We start from the raw sequence: 12,616 nt of genomic DNA on the forward strand, positions 1-12,616 counted from the left end.
CTCTCTTCCAGCAGACATTCTGTATGCATGTGTAAGTACGGACACTGAAATTGTGAATATTTTATTAAATCCATTGGAACTCCTTTGGTTGTTCTAATCAGAATTGATTGCTCCTAGAACAATCTTTGCCACTGTTAGACCATGTAATCAATGGGGCCATGAATGGATCATAAATCAGTAGTATTTTCCTCAGCTACTACAACATGCATACTGACTTTTAGTCCAGTCTCCTCCCAACCGTCTATGAAGTCAAGTGAAGTCACTGTAGCTTTTGCTGGACATTTATGTTCCAGATCATGTTTCTTATCCCTCATGGCCAGCAGCAATTCTGCTTGTGGCTTTTCTGAGTCTCCTACTTATCATTTTGGAGGCAGCAACGGTGATGAAACATTTTTAATTACTACATTTGGGAAACTCTGCACCGTTCACAGTAACCTTGCTCCCTATGTTCAGTTGCCTACACAACTGAATCCTGCTTTCCAATCTCAGACATTTTATAGACAATCTCAGCCATTTTAGAGACATTCTCCCCCTCTGTTTGGAGATGGCTGGCTGAATGGCAACTCTACTAACCTGGAATCTTTTATCTTAACTTTGCTCAGAAGAATAAAGTGTGATTATTTTATTGCAATGTTTCCAAAGACAAATGAGGTGGTACTTTCTATTTATACTTTGGGAGTTGTGTGTGTGTGGGGAAAAGTGGTTTCAATTTGTTTAAAACACTTTATCCACGATAACTTGATTGGCTATTGGTCTTAACAATTACCATCTTCAAGAAGAAAAACAATCTGCCTATGTTTAAAAAAAAAAAAGCTTTTCAGCTGATAAAGCATGCAAGTTTAATGTTTTGAACCTAAATTTTTATTTAGGTTTTGAGCTAGCATTTTGCAGATTGAAAGTCCTGTTTTTGATAGTGTTGTTTTTATATGTTGGTGCAAAATGCATATCTAATATTTAGTGTACACTCACGCTATCCAATGTATGTTTTTTCCCTTCTGATTTACATGATTAACTTATTTAATGAGGCAGAAAGAAGGTCTCATCCATTGTACTTAGTCACAAGCAATGCGGCACTGAATAAACAGTAACAACACATTAATCTTGCTGACTTCTCATTATTATGCAGGAACAGAAATAAATTAGTGCCTGATTCCTTTGTTCCAAAGGATTTACCATGCTTAGCTGAAACGAGGCAGGTATGCTATGTTAAGAAATGTTTTCCCATTGCTAAATTGGAAATTTCAGAAAAGGAAAATTAGCGATAAATAAAATTGAAAAAGAAAAGCCAAGGGGGTCAAAACTTTCCAAAACTTCTTTGATTTATTTTAAAGTATAGAACTGGTTCAGCTATATCCTAAGGTAGGAAAAAAAAATCAGGAAAGGTATCACCACATCCAACAGAGTGTCAACATGGTGATAGCAACAGTCAAAGGAAGCTATTCAAGTCTAGAAATAAAACCTTGATATACAGCTCTGGAGTTTGGATCCAATGAACAGATTCTGCCTATGTTTCTATGCATGTGTATAATGTTATTCACCATTTTACACATGCACAGAACATGTAAAATATGCAAAATAAGCATGTGCAAAATACATTGTCATTTCAGGTAGGTGTGAAATATGCAAATTATGCATGCATAAATTCCAAGTGTTATTGAAATGGGGGAGGGAAACAGCAAACTTTGGCAGCATGGATGAAGAAAGAATGGACAACAAAAACTTGAAAGAACGTATCGCAATAAGCCTATAGCTGATCTTATACTGTAGCATATAACATCAACATTACAAAGTCCTCAAATACATCAGCAGTTGAAAAAGCATTTGGATAGTCATGCTAGACTCTCAAAGAAGTGCCAAAGGAGAATATAAGACAATTACAGAGAAACTGTTTTTGTGGCTTTTGTATCTAGCTTCCCTTTGTGCATGAAATGACACTTTCAGGAAGCAATATGAAGATCTGGAGTGACAAAACTGAACCTCTGGGCTTTAGCCTTTAATGAATACTTGACAAATAACAATACTAACAGATAATCAGACTTGGAAGGGACCTTGTAGGTCATCTAGTCCACCCCCCGCCCAACCGGGAGACCCTACATCATTTCTGACAGATGGCAGTTCTATCTCTTCTTGAAAGTCTCAAGTGATGACTAACAGTGTCTGGATGGGCAGGATATAGATCATGTGTGGACTGAGAGGGATGTAGCTGGGTTTTATCAATAAAAAAAGAATTTGAAGGTTCAGAGTAAAAATACAGAAGAGAAGAAGAGGACAGCTATCAGCAAGGCAAATTGACTCCATTATTGTTTTTGTATATAATTTTATGAAGGATTTAAATTACAATAGTAAAAATCTGAGGGAGAAAGGGAGGGATAAATAGATGGAATGAAAGATCCAAAGGTTCAGATTGAGAGCTTCACTTTATCTACTATGTGTGGTGAAAAAAGTACTGAAATTATTCAACAAACCCATAGTTTGACAAATAAGAAAACTATTGAGTTTTCTTATTTGAGCCAGGGTGGCTCAGTGGTTAGAGTGCAGTACTGCAGGCTACTTCTGCTGACTGCCGGCTGACTGCAATTTGGCAGTTCCAATCTCCCCAGGCTCAAGGTCGACTCAGCCTTCCGTCCTTCCAAGGTGTGTAAAATGAGAGCCCAGATTGTTATGGTATATAAGTCTAAATGCTATTGCTATTAGGAACACATCTGTTCACAAAGGATGACAAGTCCAGTATTTTGTAACAGAAATGTAGTTTTACATTTATGTATTTTTTAAATGTAGTTTTAAAATAAAGAAAAATAAATAACACGAAAAGCTCATTGTTCTCCCATTTGCAAGTAAGGAGAAATTAAGCCCACTTCTTTTGAAGCCAGTTCAACATTAAGAAATGGAAAAGGCATCTTACCAATATTTATATCTTGCCAGGTACGTCTTTAGAAATCAACAAAATTATAAGCCAATATACCTAACACTGTTACAGGTTGCCATAAAGTTATCATCACATCTGGGATCAGAAGTTCCATTGCTAAGCAAGTAGAATCACACCCTATTTTAACTGGGGCAGGATTGTTAAGTGAATCACATAGTCATTAAATGAATTCAGCCTCCTCCATTGACTGTGTTTGTCCAAAACCAGCTGGGAAAGCCACAAATGGCGACCATGTGACCCCCCAGGGTGTTGCTAGTTGCCAAGCAACCAAATTTTGATTGTGTTACTACAGAGATGCTGTATGATTATAAGTGCTAAGACCAGTGCAGTTATGGCTTCAAACAGTTGCTTTTAAAAGTGGTTGTAAGTTGAGGACTACCTGAAATCCCAAACAACAGTCTGCATTTGATAGTCTCAGTAATCATCCAGGCTGAATTATTGCTTCTTTTATTGGTATTGCAATAGGAAAAATTGAAAGAAAATTCTTATTTATATATTTAGTATTTAATTCTATTTAATTTGCTTTTCTAATTTTGGCTTCCCAATGGTTTGGGTAAATTACAAAGATAATGGTGAACTATATTGGCTTTATGCAGAGGTGGTATTCAGCAAGTTCTGACCAGTTCTGGAGAACTGATAGCAGAAATTTTGAGTAGTTCGGAGAACCAGTAGTGGAAATTTTGAGCAGTTTGGAATACCACCTCTGACTGGCTCCACCCCCATCTATTCTCTGCCTCCCAAGTCCCAGCTGATCAGCTGGGGCTTTTTTTATTGCCCTGCACAGGAGAACAGAGCTGGAAAGCAGGTTAGTGGGGTGGGGAGGGTGGATTTTGCAGTAATCTTCCCCCTGGAGTGGGGAAGGAATGGTTTTTTTTCAGTATTCTTCCTCTGCCACACCCACCAAGCCAAGCCACACCCACCAAGCCACGCCCACAGAACCGGTAGTAAAAATATTTGAATCCTACCACTGGCTTTATGCTCTGTACAAACATCCTTAGTGCAAGGAGATTGGAGTTTGGGTCTGCCACCATGACTCTCATCCTATCTTTTGCTCTCAATTTATTTTTTAATGAACCCAGCAGGGTTTTTATTTGTGACATATACAAAATCTGCCTAAAAATGCTTTGTGGTGAAGATTTTCAACTGTACATTAACAACAGTATCCTATCAGTTGCAAGCCGGGCAGTGAAAATATGACATAATCAGTACATTTTGCCATTCTAGTAAATATTTCTCTCAAGATATGATCAGAAAACATCCCTTTAGAAACAGCATATCATCTTGTTCATTTCCGAAAACATTATCAAATAGTGTGTTTGTCTGATGGCAACCAGCGGCAGTGATGTTGGTGGGAGGGCTAGAACAGAGACGATGAGGGGACTTTCTTAAGATTAAATATTAATCAGTTTTGGCTAACATGAATAATGAATAAGCCATTTAGCATGCCCTTGTTTAATCATGATAATGATTTATTAAGCACAGTGCATGAAAAGTCCAGCACAGGTCACATTTTGCATTTAAAATATTATTTAATTTTAACCCTTGACCTCCATTTCTGTTCACATGGAAGATGTAAAAACTTAAAAACAAATCCCCCAAACAAATGACTCTTATAGTTTTATTTGAGTTAACCACATTTATGGTGATTAAAATTGCCTTGTATAATCATAATTATTTTACTGAATAATTTAAAATAAAACTGTCCAGCAAAAAAGCAAAATGGTTTGATGCTCCGGAGAAATAAAAGCACAAGCAACTGGGAACTGATGTAGATGCATTATACCAATTCTCCAGATACAGCAGGGTTTTCTGCATCTATTCTGAATGCTATTATTCTTCTCATTTGAAAAGATGTCAGTGAATACATGTGAAAGCAAATGGGGGATAATTTAAGCATGGAAGAAGGTACCAAGCAGAAATTCACAAACTTGGGAGAAACAAGAAGGTGAGACATGAACATTTGGTCTATGCAAGAGTAGGAATTGGGAAAGAGAAGGGCTCTCTGGTTTCCAACTAATTGTGGGTGAGGAAGGAAGGAAGGAAGGAAGGAAGGAAGGAAGGAAGGAAGGAAGGAAGGAAGGAAGGAAGAAGGATGATAAATACATCGATGATAGCTGATAGAATAGAGGGAGGGGGAGAGGGGAGAGGGGAGAGGAGGAGGAGAGGGAGAGAGAGAGAGAGAGGGAGAGAGGAGAGAGAGAGAGAGAGAGAGAGAGAGAGAGAGAGAGGTTCTTTTTCAAGAGGCAACTGGACTAGATAGATACATCCTGGCTGAAAATCATTTGTCATTGGGTAAGAAGTATAGTTGCCAAAGAGTGTCAGCTGACAGGGACTAGAACCTTTTCAGCAATGCCCCCTGCGTTCTGGAATATTTCCTCCTCAGACATTAACATTAATCCCAACCATGCTGGCCTTTCATAAGGTTTTAAAACCTGGGGCCAACTGACTACACTAAAGGACAATTAATTATCTCAGCTGTGTATATATTTATTTTGGATGTTTTTAATCAATTTTATTTTATAGTTTTAGCCACCTAAATGATTGATTGAAATGGATCGTTATAGTACTTGAGTGTGTGTGTGTGTGTGTGTGTGCACATATGTGTGTATGAATGAATGAATGTTCCAAATCTAACAAAAGGCAAAGATTAATTCATACTGAGAAAGGATCAAGGGTATGTAATTTAGAGAAGCTAGGCATATGCATTTATCCTGTGGTTTGGTTCCAGTATACAAAATAATCCATATCAATTTAGACTTTCCAGCTCCTAATAATTTTATTGAAACCTCCAATTTTATTTTTTCCAAAAATCCTTCCCTCTGTTCCTTCCACATGGGCTATAAAATACTTGCAATATTTTTGAAGATTGAAAGTTATTGGAAGGAGAGTCTTTAAATTTTGATGTGTTTATCTCAAGACTGTAATTGTGAAGCTTCCATGTTGATATTGGAGAATAATCCACACAAAAAATCTGGGGACCAAAGGATTACAATGAATGAAATCAATGTAAAATTGTGGTTTGTTTTGACTATTCAGTAGAAAAACACAGAAAACCAATAGAATGGCATAAGTAAATAGATGGATAGCTGGCAGAAAATACTGAATATCTAGCACTTTTCGAGCAAGATTCCAATGTGATAATGTCTCAGAACACACAAAGTTTAGTAGGAGTGTTTTACTACTCTTGGGAGAAAAATTTAGGGATGAGAACTGAATATGGGAACCATCTTGCAATATATCATTTTAACACCCTTTCCCTAAAGCACTGTAACAGAGGGCTAAAACATTCATTATGAATATAATCTAAAGCTCTTCTCTGTTCCTCTCTCTCTATCTTGGATTTTTCCTTCCATGAGAATTTTGTAAGAAATTTATCAACTTCTGTAGTATCCTATGTCTCCTTATCTCTTCTAAACTCTGAATTACTAATGAACAGTCTGAGAAGGTGTAGATTTGGATTTGGTTTGCTCAGCCTGATGTAGTTCAAGGTCTGGAGTTCACCTGCATGTAAAATGTATCCTTACCTTTTTGTCTAGTGATCAATGTTGCATTAGATTATTATCTTTTATAAGCTGAGCCTGGGAAGCATTCCTCTTTAGTAACACTTCCCAGTAGTCTTCCTTCATGCCATAAAGGGCAGATTGTATCCAGCATTGGTTTAAAAGCATTAGATCATTCTTTATATCTGGGCATATGATAGTTTCTGCAGGTTGGTGCAGGAGAACCATCAATTGAAAATACAGCAAATGGATTACAATTTAATAAGTAATTGGGCTGATATTCATCCTAGGCTATTGAAAATTGATTGACCAATAATATTTAGGATGTGGTGGCTCAGTGGCTAAGATGCCGACCTTGTCGATTAGAAAAGTCGGCAGTTCAGTGGTTCAAGTCCCTAGTACCGCATAACGGAGTGAGCTCCTGTTATTTGTCCCAGCTTCTGCCAACCTAGCAGTTCGAAAGCATGTAAAAATGCAAGTAGAAAAATAGGGACCACAGTAACAGCGTTCCGTGCATCTTTGGTGTTCATTCATGCCAGCTACATGATCATAGAGACATCTTTGGACAGTGCTGGCTCTTCGGCTTTGTAACGGAGATAAGCACCGTCCCCTAAGCTGGAAATGACTAGTTTAGTTTAGTTTATTGTCATTGCACCTCGTACAACAAAATCAAACACCATCTTCAGTGCACATCATGACCATGACCATGAAAATAATCACAAACACACATCCTTCACCTTTCACACATTGAACCGGAAACCCCCAACGCCACACCAACACTGCGCTATACAGCAGAATTCAAAAGAGTTACTGCCCTGGGATAGAAGCTGTTTTTCAGCCTATTTGTCCTTGTTTTTATTATTCTGTACCAACTGCCAGATGGTAATAGTTGAAAAAAAGGGTTCCCGGGATGAGACGGATTTTTGAGAATGTTTTGAACTTTCTTAAGGCAGCAGGAGCATAAAGCTCTTCCAAAGAGGAGAGAGGGCAACCAATGATCTTCTGGGCAATGACATTAACCCTCTGGAGTGCTTTCCTATCTGCCACTGTGCAATTGGCAAACCATACAGAGGTGCAGTATGTTAAAATGCTCTCTATGGTGCAGCAGTAGAAAGTCACCAGCAGTTTTTCATTGTTGTTGTTTTCTGAGAAGTCTCAGGTAGTATAATCTCTGCTGGGCCCTTTTGACCAGGGCTGCAATGTGAGCACCCCAGGTCAGGTCCTCTTTTAGGGTAACACCCAGAAACTTAAAACTGGCCACTTGCTCCACTCAGTCTCCATTGATAAGCAAGGGCTGGATGTCTGATCTGTTCCTTCTATAATCCACTATAAGCTCCTTGGTCTTATTGGTGTTGAGGACCAAGGTGTTGTCTCCACACCATGAAAGCAACCGGTCCACCTCATCTCGGTAGGCAGACTCATTTTCCCTGGAGATAAGTCCCACCACTGTTGTATCATCTGCAAATTTAGCAATAGTATTACTAACGTGAGTGGGAATGCAGCACATAAAGAGTATAGAGTAAGGGACTCAACACGCAACCCTGTGGTGTACCTGTGTTAAGAATAAGGGCTGAAGAGGTATGATTACCTAATCTGACCCTCTGTGAGCAGCCAGACAAAGGCAGATTGAATTAGAAAGTCCAAGGTTCAGAAGTTTAGACACTAGTCTATGTGAAAGAATTGTGTTAAATGCAGAACTAAAATCCACAAAAAGCATCCTCACATAGCCCTCCCACTGTTCTAGATGAATCAGAGCAGTGTGAAGAGTGACAGCTATAGTGTCCTCTGTAGATCTATTTTTTTCTGTATGCAAACTGGTGTTTATCAAATGTATGCGGAAGACCAGAAATGATGTGCCGGCAGACCAATTTCTCAAAGCACTTCATGATGATAGGAGTGAGTGCTACTGCTCTGTAATCATTGAGGTTATTGATAGGAACTTCTTTGGCAATGGAACAATGGTGGAAGCCTTCAGACAAGATGGAATAGTGGACTGGGATAAAGACAGATTGAAGATCCTGGTAAAGACTCCAGCCAACTGATCAGCACAGTCTTTAAGCACTCGGCCAGAGATACCGTCAGGACCGGCAGCCTTTCTAGGGTCCACAGCCCTCAGAATGTTCCTTACCTCCTGTCCCTCCACAATGAGGTGGGGCAGAGGTGGTATTCAGCAGGTTCTGACCAGTTCTGGAGAACCGGTAGCAGAAATTTTGAGTAGTTCGAAGAACCAGCAAATACCACCTCTGACTGGAAATTTTACAGTATCCTTCCCCTGCCACGCCCACCAAGCCACACCCACAGAACCTGTAGTAAAAAAATTTGAATCCCGCCACTGGTTGGGGGCTACAATTGGCTGGTAGTTGTGTTTTATCTGTCTCTGATGTCTCTACTTCAAAGCAAGCAAAGAAATGATTCAGTTCCTCTGCCAATGAAGCATCCCCCTCAGCAGGGATGACATTGGTCGGTTGATGGTTTGTAATTTGTTGAATCCCTCACCACACCTGCCTCATGTTATTGCTATAAAAATTATCCTCAATCTTCCCCTTACACTAGCATGTATGTGTAAGGGGAACCTTTACCTTTACCTTAATATTCAGGATTCCCAGCTGTTTACAGCTGTAGGTAGTCCTTTACTTACAACTGTTCGTTTAGTGACTGTTCAAAGTTAGAATGGTACTGAAAAAGTGACTTATGACCATTCTTCACACTTATGACCTTTGCATAAGTGGTGGTTGCAGTGTCCCGGGGTCATGTGATTTTGCAACCGTTTGACAAGCAAATGAAGAAGCCAGATTATCTTACTAATTTACTAATTTAACAACTGCAGTGATTCACTTAACAAATTTGGCAAGAAAGGTTGTAAAATGGGAAAACTCACTTTACAAATGTCTCGCTCAGCAGCATAAATTTTGGGTTCCGCTGTAGTTGTAACTTGAGGACTACCTGTATTCCAACCCCATACTATTCATGCTTATTCTATACCAGGAAAGAGCTGTTCAGCACATGTTTCATTGTTCTGATTCACATGTGCATGTTAATTATAAAAGATACATTTGTAATTTGACCTTTATTGCTTCATTGGGGCTATAAGACAAAAACTAATAAAACAACTCATATGGTGTGGAAAGGAACCAATAATTAACCAATCTATTTTGAAATTCCTCATTTAGTGATGAATGAAGATGAAATATCTGATTATCTCCTGTAGCGTTGCTTCATCCCCTTTTTTTATTCCAGTAATTGTGTTTGACAAATGTTTAATCATGACCAGCAGGATTCAATAAACCCTCTAATTACTGGATTTCAGTTTAGTGATTTTCGAATGCAAGGGATAAAAGTTGTTTGCTGGTTTAAACATGTGAAATGCCCTACTCTGACTGAATAAATATTTGGGTGTAATGGCTACTCCTCATCTTTGATAGTTCATTAAATCACTGATTCACTATTTTTCCCATTATTTTGTTACAGCAACTTTTGTAACTGTTGCAATTTAGTCATTTCTCTCAAACCAGATAAAAGTAAAATGTGTCTTGCTGTATATATTGCTTAGTGGACCTCACTGTTATTCAGTATGTGTGTGCGTGTGTCTGTCTGTAGACTCTACACACACACACACACACACAGAGAGAGAGAGAGAGAGAGAGAGAGAATCAATTTTAATTTGTTATTCTAGTATTAGAGTCTGCTATATATTATTCTAATTTTCAGGTTTTGTTAAACATTTAGCATCTCATAAAAGATATTTACACAGTAGTTGTAAAAGGAGATGTTGAGTGGGGGAAGAAGAGGAGGATGAAGGGGATAAATGTTAATGGTCTTTTTCATCACACATGTTGATACTTTTGTACATGTGAAGTGTTTGCCTTGAAGGAATGTAGAACTCATCCAAGCGCATTCTCACATCATGTTCCCTAAGAATTAGAAAACATTTTTGTCAGCAGCTGAGATATAAAACTGCCTCTATTTACAGAATAATGAAGGCAGCAAAGGTGACCATCTCTATAAAAAGGCTCAGTATCAAAACTGGACTGACAGTCACCACACAAAGAGGTTCTACACAATTTTGCCTTTAGCTAATGGGGACATTGCACAGATACGTTTCCATAGAGGCGATTCTTGACTTGGCTTCTTTTTTAACAGCGTGCTGATATGCCCCACCTTTATCAGCCTCCATTTGAGATGAGAAATTTCCTTTCATTCTTCTCGTGACAACCTCTCCCCCAACTGAATCAAGGAGAAAAAAATGTAATTGTGTCCCATTCATCATAAAAAGCCCTACAAATTAAATATTAAAAATAAGTGCTGTTTCTAATTGTATCAGTAGAAATAAAGAAGAATATGAAATCCTGCTACCTGCATGGGAAATGTAATGAAAGTTTTAAAGCAACGTGCATAATATCAGCTTGAACTTTCTTTCTTTCATTCTGGGAATTAATCTTTTGTCAAGCGTGATGATGATTAATAGAGCTCAGTTTTCAGCCTTGATAATTGATGATAAACATACAGGTGTGTATTAGGCCATCACTGATTAAAATGTTATAAATTTGTTAAAGTAACATTGCTCATAAATCTGGAGATCCAGCCCGAAAGAGTGGAGGACAGAAATAGCACTTGAAAGCTCTCCTTGTTTTCTGCCGTTCGGAGCAAAAGTCTACAAGGATGTCAGAAATTGCTTCAAGACTAAAGAAAAAAAGGAGGATTTGGCTTGCCTGAATGAGAGTTATATTATTATGCAGCAACTCTAACATGGATAAAATAATGGATTACGTTGAGGAATAAAAGAATGTTAAAACTAGAAGGTCATGAGATTCAAATAGTTTGGCATGCCTTCTTATGGTATGGAAGACATACAACACATAATTATTTCCAAAGACACTGTTTAATACAGGCACTTTTAACAGTTTGGAACAAAATCAAATATCAAAATTACATGAAAATACCTATTTGGCTTTCCACACTAGAAACAGTTATATATCCAAACTTGATAAATATGGAGAAAATAGTAACCTATAGAGATATACTGAATGAACAAGGAGTACTGAAAACTAGATTAGAACTAGTAGCACAAGGGGTAAATATAGAATGGTGGTCTTATTTACACATACAATCAAGATACACATAAGACAGAAAAACATGGGGTTTTAATAAAGAATTAACAATTCTGGATAAGCTATTGTTAGAGACAGATGATAAATTAATAAAAATATTGTATAGATATTTATTAGAATACAAACTTGAGGAGGAACATGTTAAAGAGATAATGGTGGTATGCAAAAAAATTTTGGTTATAATATTGAATTGGCTAAATGGCAAAAACTTTGGACCACAAATAAGAAAATAACATTGGCTACAGTTTATAAAGAAAATCTTTATAAGATGTTTCACGGGTGGCATCTTCCATCAGCAAGGCTTTCTAAAATGTTTAAAAATTTATCTCCAAATTATTGGAAGTGTAAAGATGTATTAGGCACAGTTTTTCACATGTGGTAGACTTGCAATGCTGCAAAAAAATATTGGAGACTGATTCAAACGTGGGATAATGTATTCCATTTAAACTGGATTTTTTTCTTCTTGGTATAATATCAGAAAAATTTAAGAAAGAAATAATGTATCTAATAGCACATGTATTGATGGCGGCTAGAATATTATATGCACAATATTGGAAAAATGAAATCATAACTTCAGAAAGAAAAAGGGATGTCAGAAATGATGATTCATCTACATGGATTCCTCTACTATGGATGATTCCTCTGCCATGGTAATACAGGGGTTAGTTTTTGATAGCATCATCTGATCAATTGCATGGATTGAATTTTCCTAAGAGTATTAGCACTATTGGGTTAACCTGAGTGATAAATATTTTATGGATTGTGAAAAAAGGTTTGTGGTCCACATAGCCTTCTGAGCTGGTCAGTATATACAGTACTTAATGACTGGCACAAAGAAGCGACAAACCATTACTATTCCTAGTCACAAAACAAGTTCTTCTAAAGGCCAGTGAACTGTATAAGCTAGTTCAGGGATGAAAAATGAATTGGTTCTGATTTTCAATATTAGTAATAATACATGTACTGGACTATAGTACTGCTATCCATAATAATTTTAGAACATTGGCTTATAATAGTCTATCAAATAAACATTGATTTCTTATGGACTAACTACTGTATAAGACAAAACATATGAAATATCG

Source organism: Pseudonaja textilis, chromosome 1, assembly GCF_049901715.1.
Source record: "Pseudonaja textilis isolate UNSWEBS1 chromosome 1, rPseTex1.2, whole genome shotgun sequence".
In the NCBI taxonomy this organism is placed as follows: domain Eukaryota; kingdom Metazoa; phylum Chordata; class Lepidosauria; order Squamata; family Elapidae; genus Pseudonaja; species Pseudonaja textilis.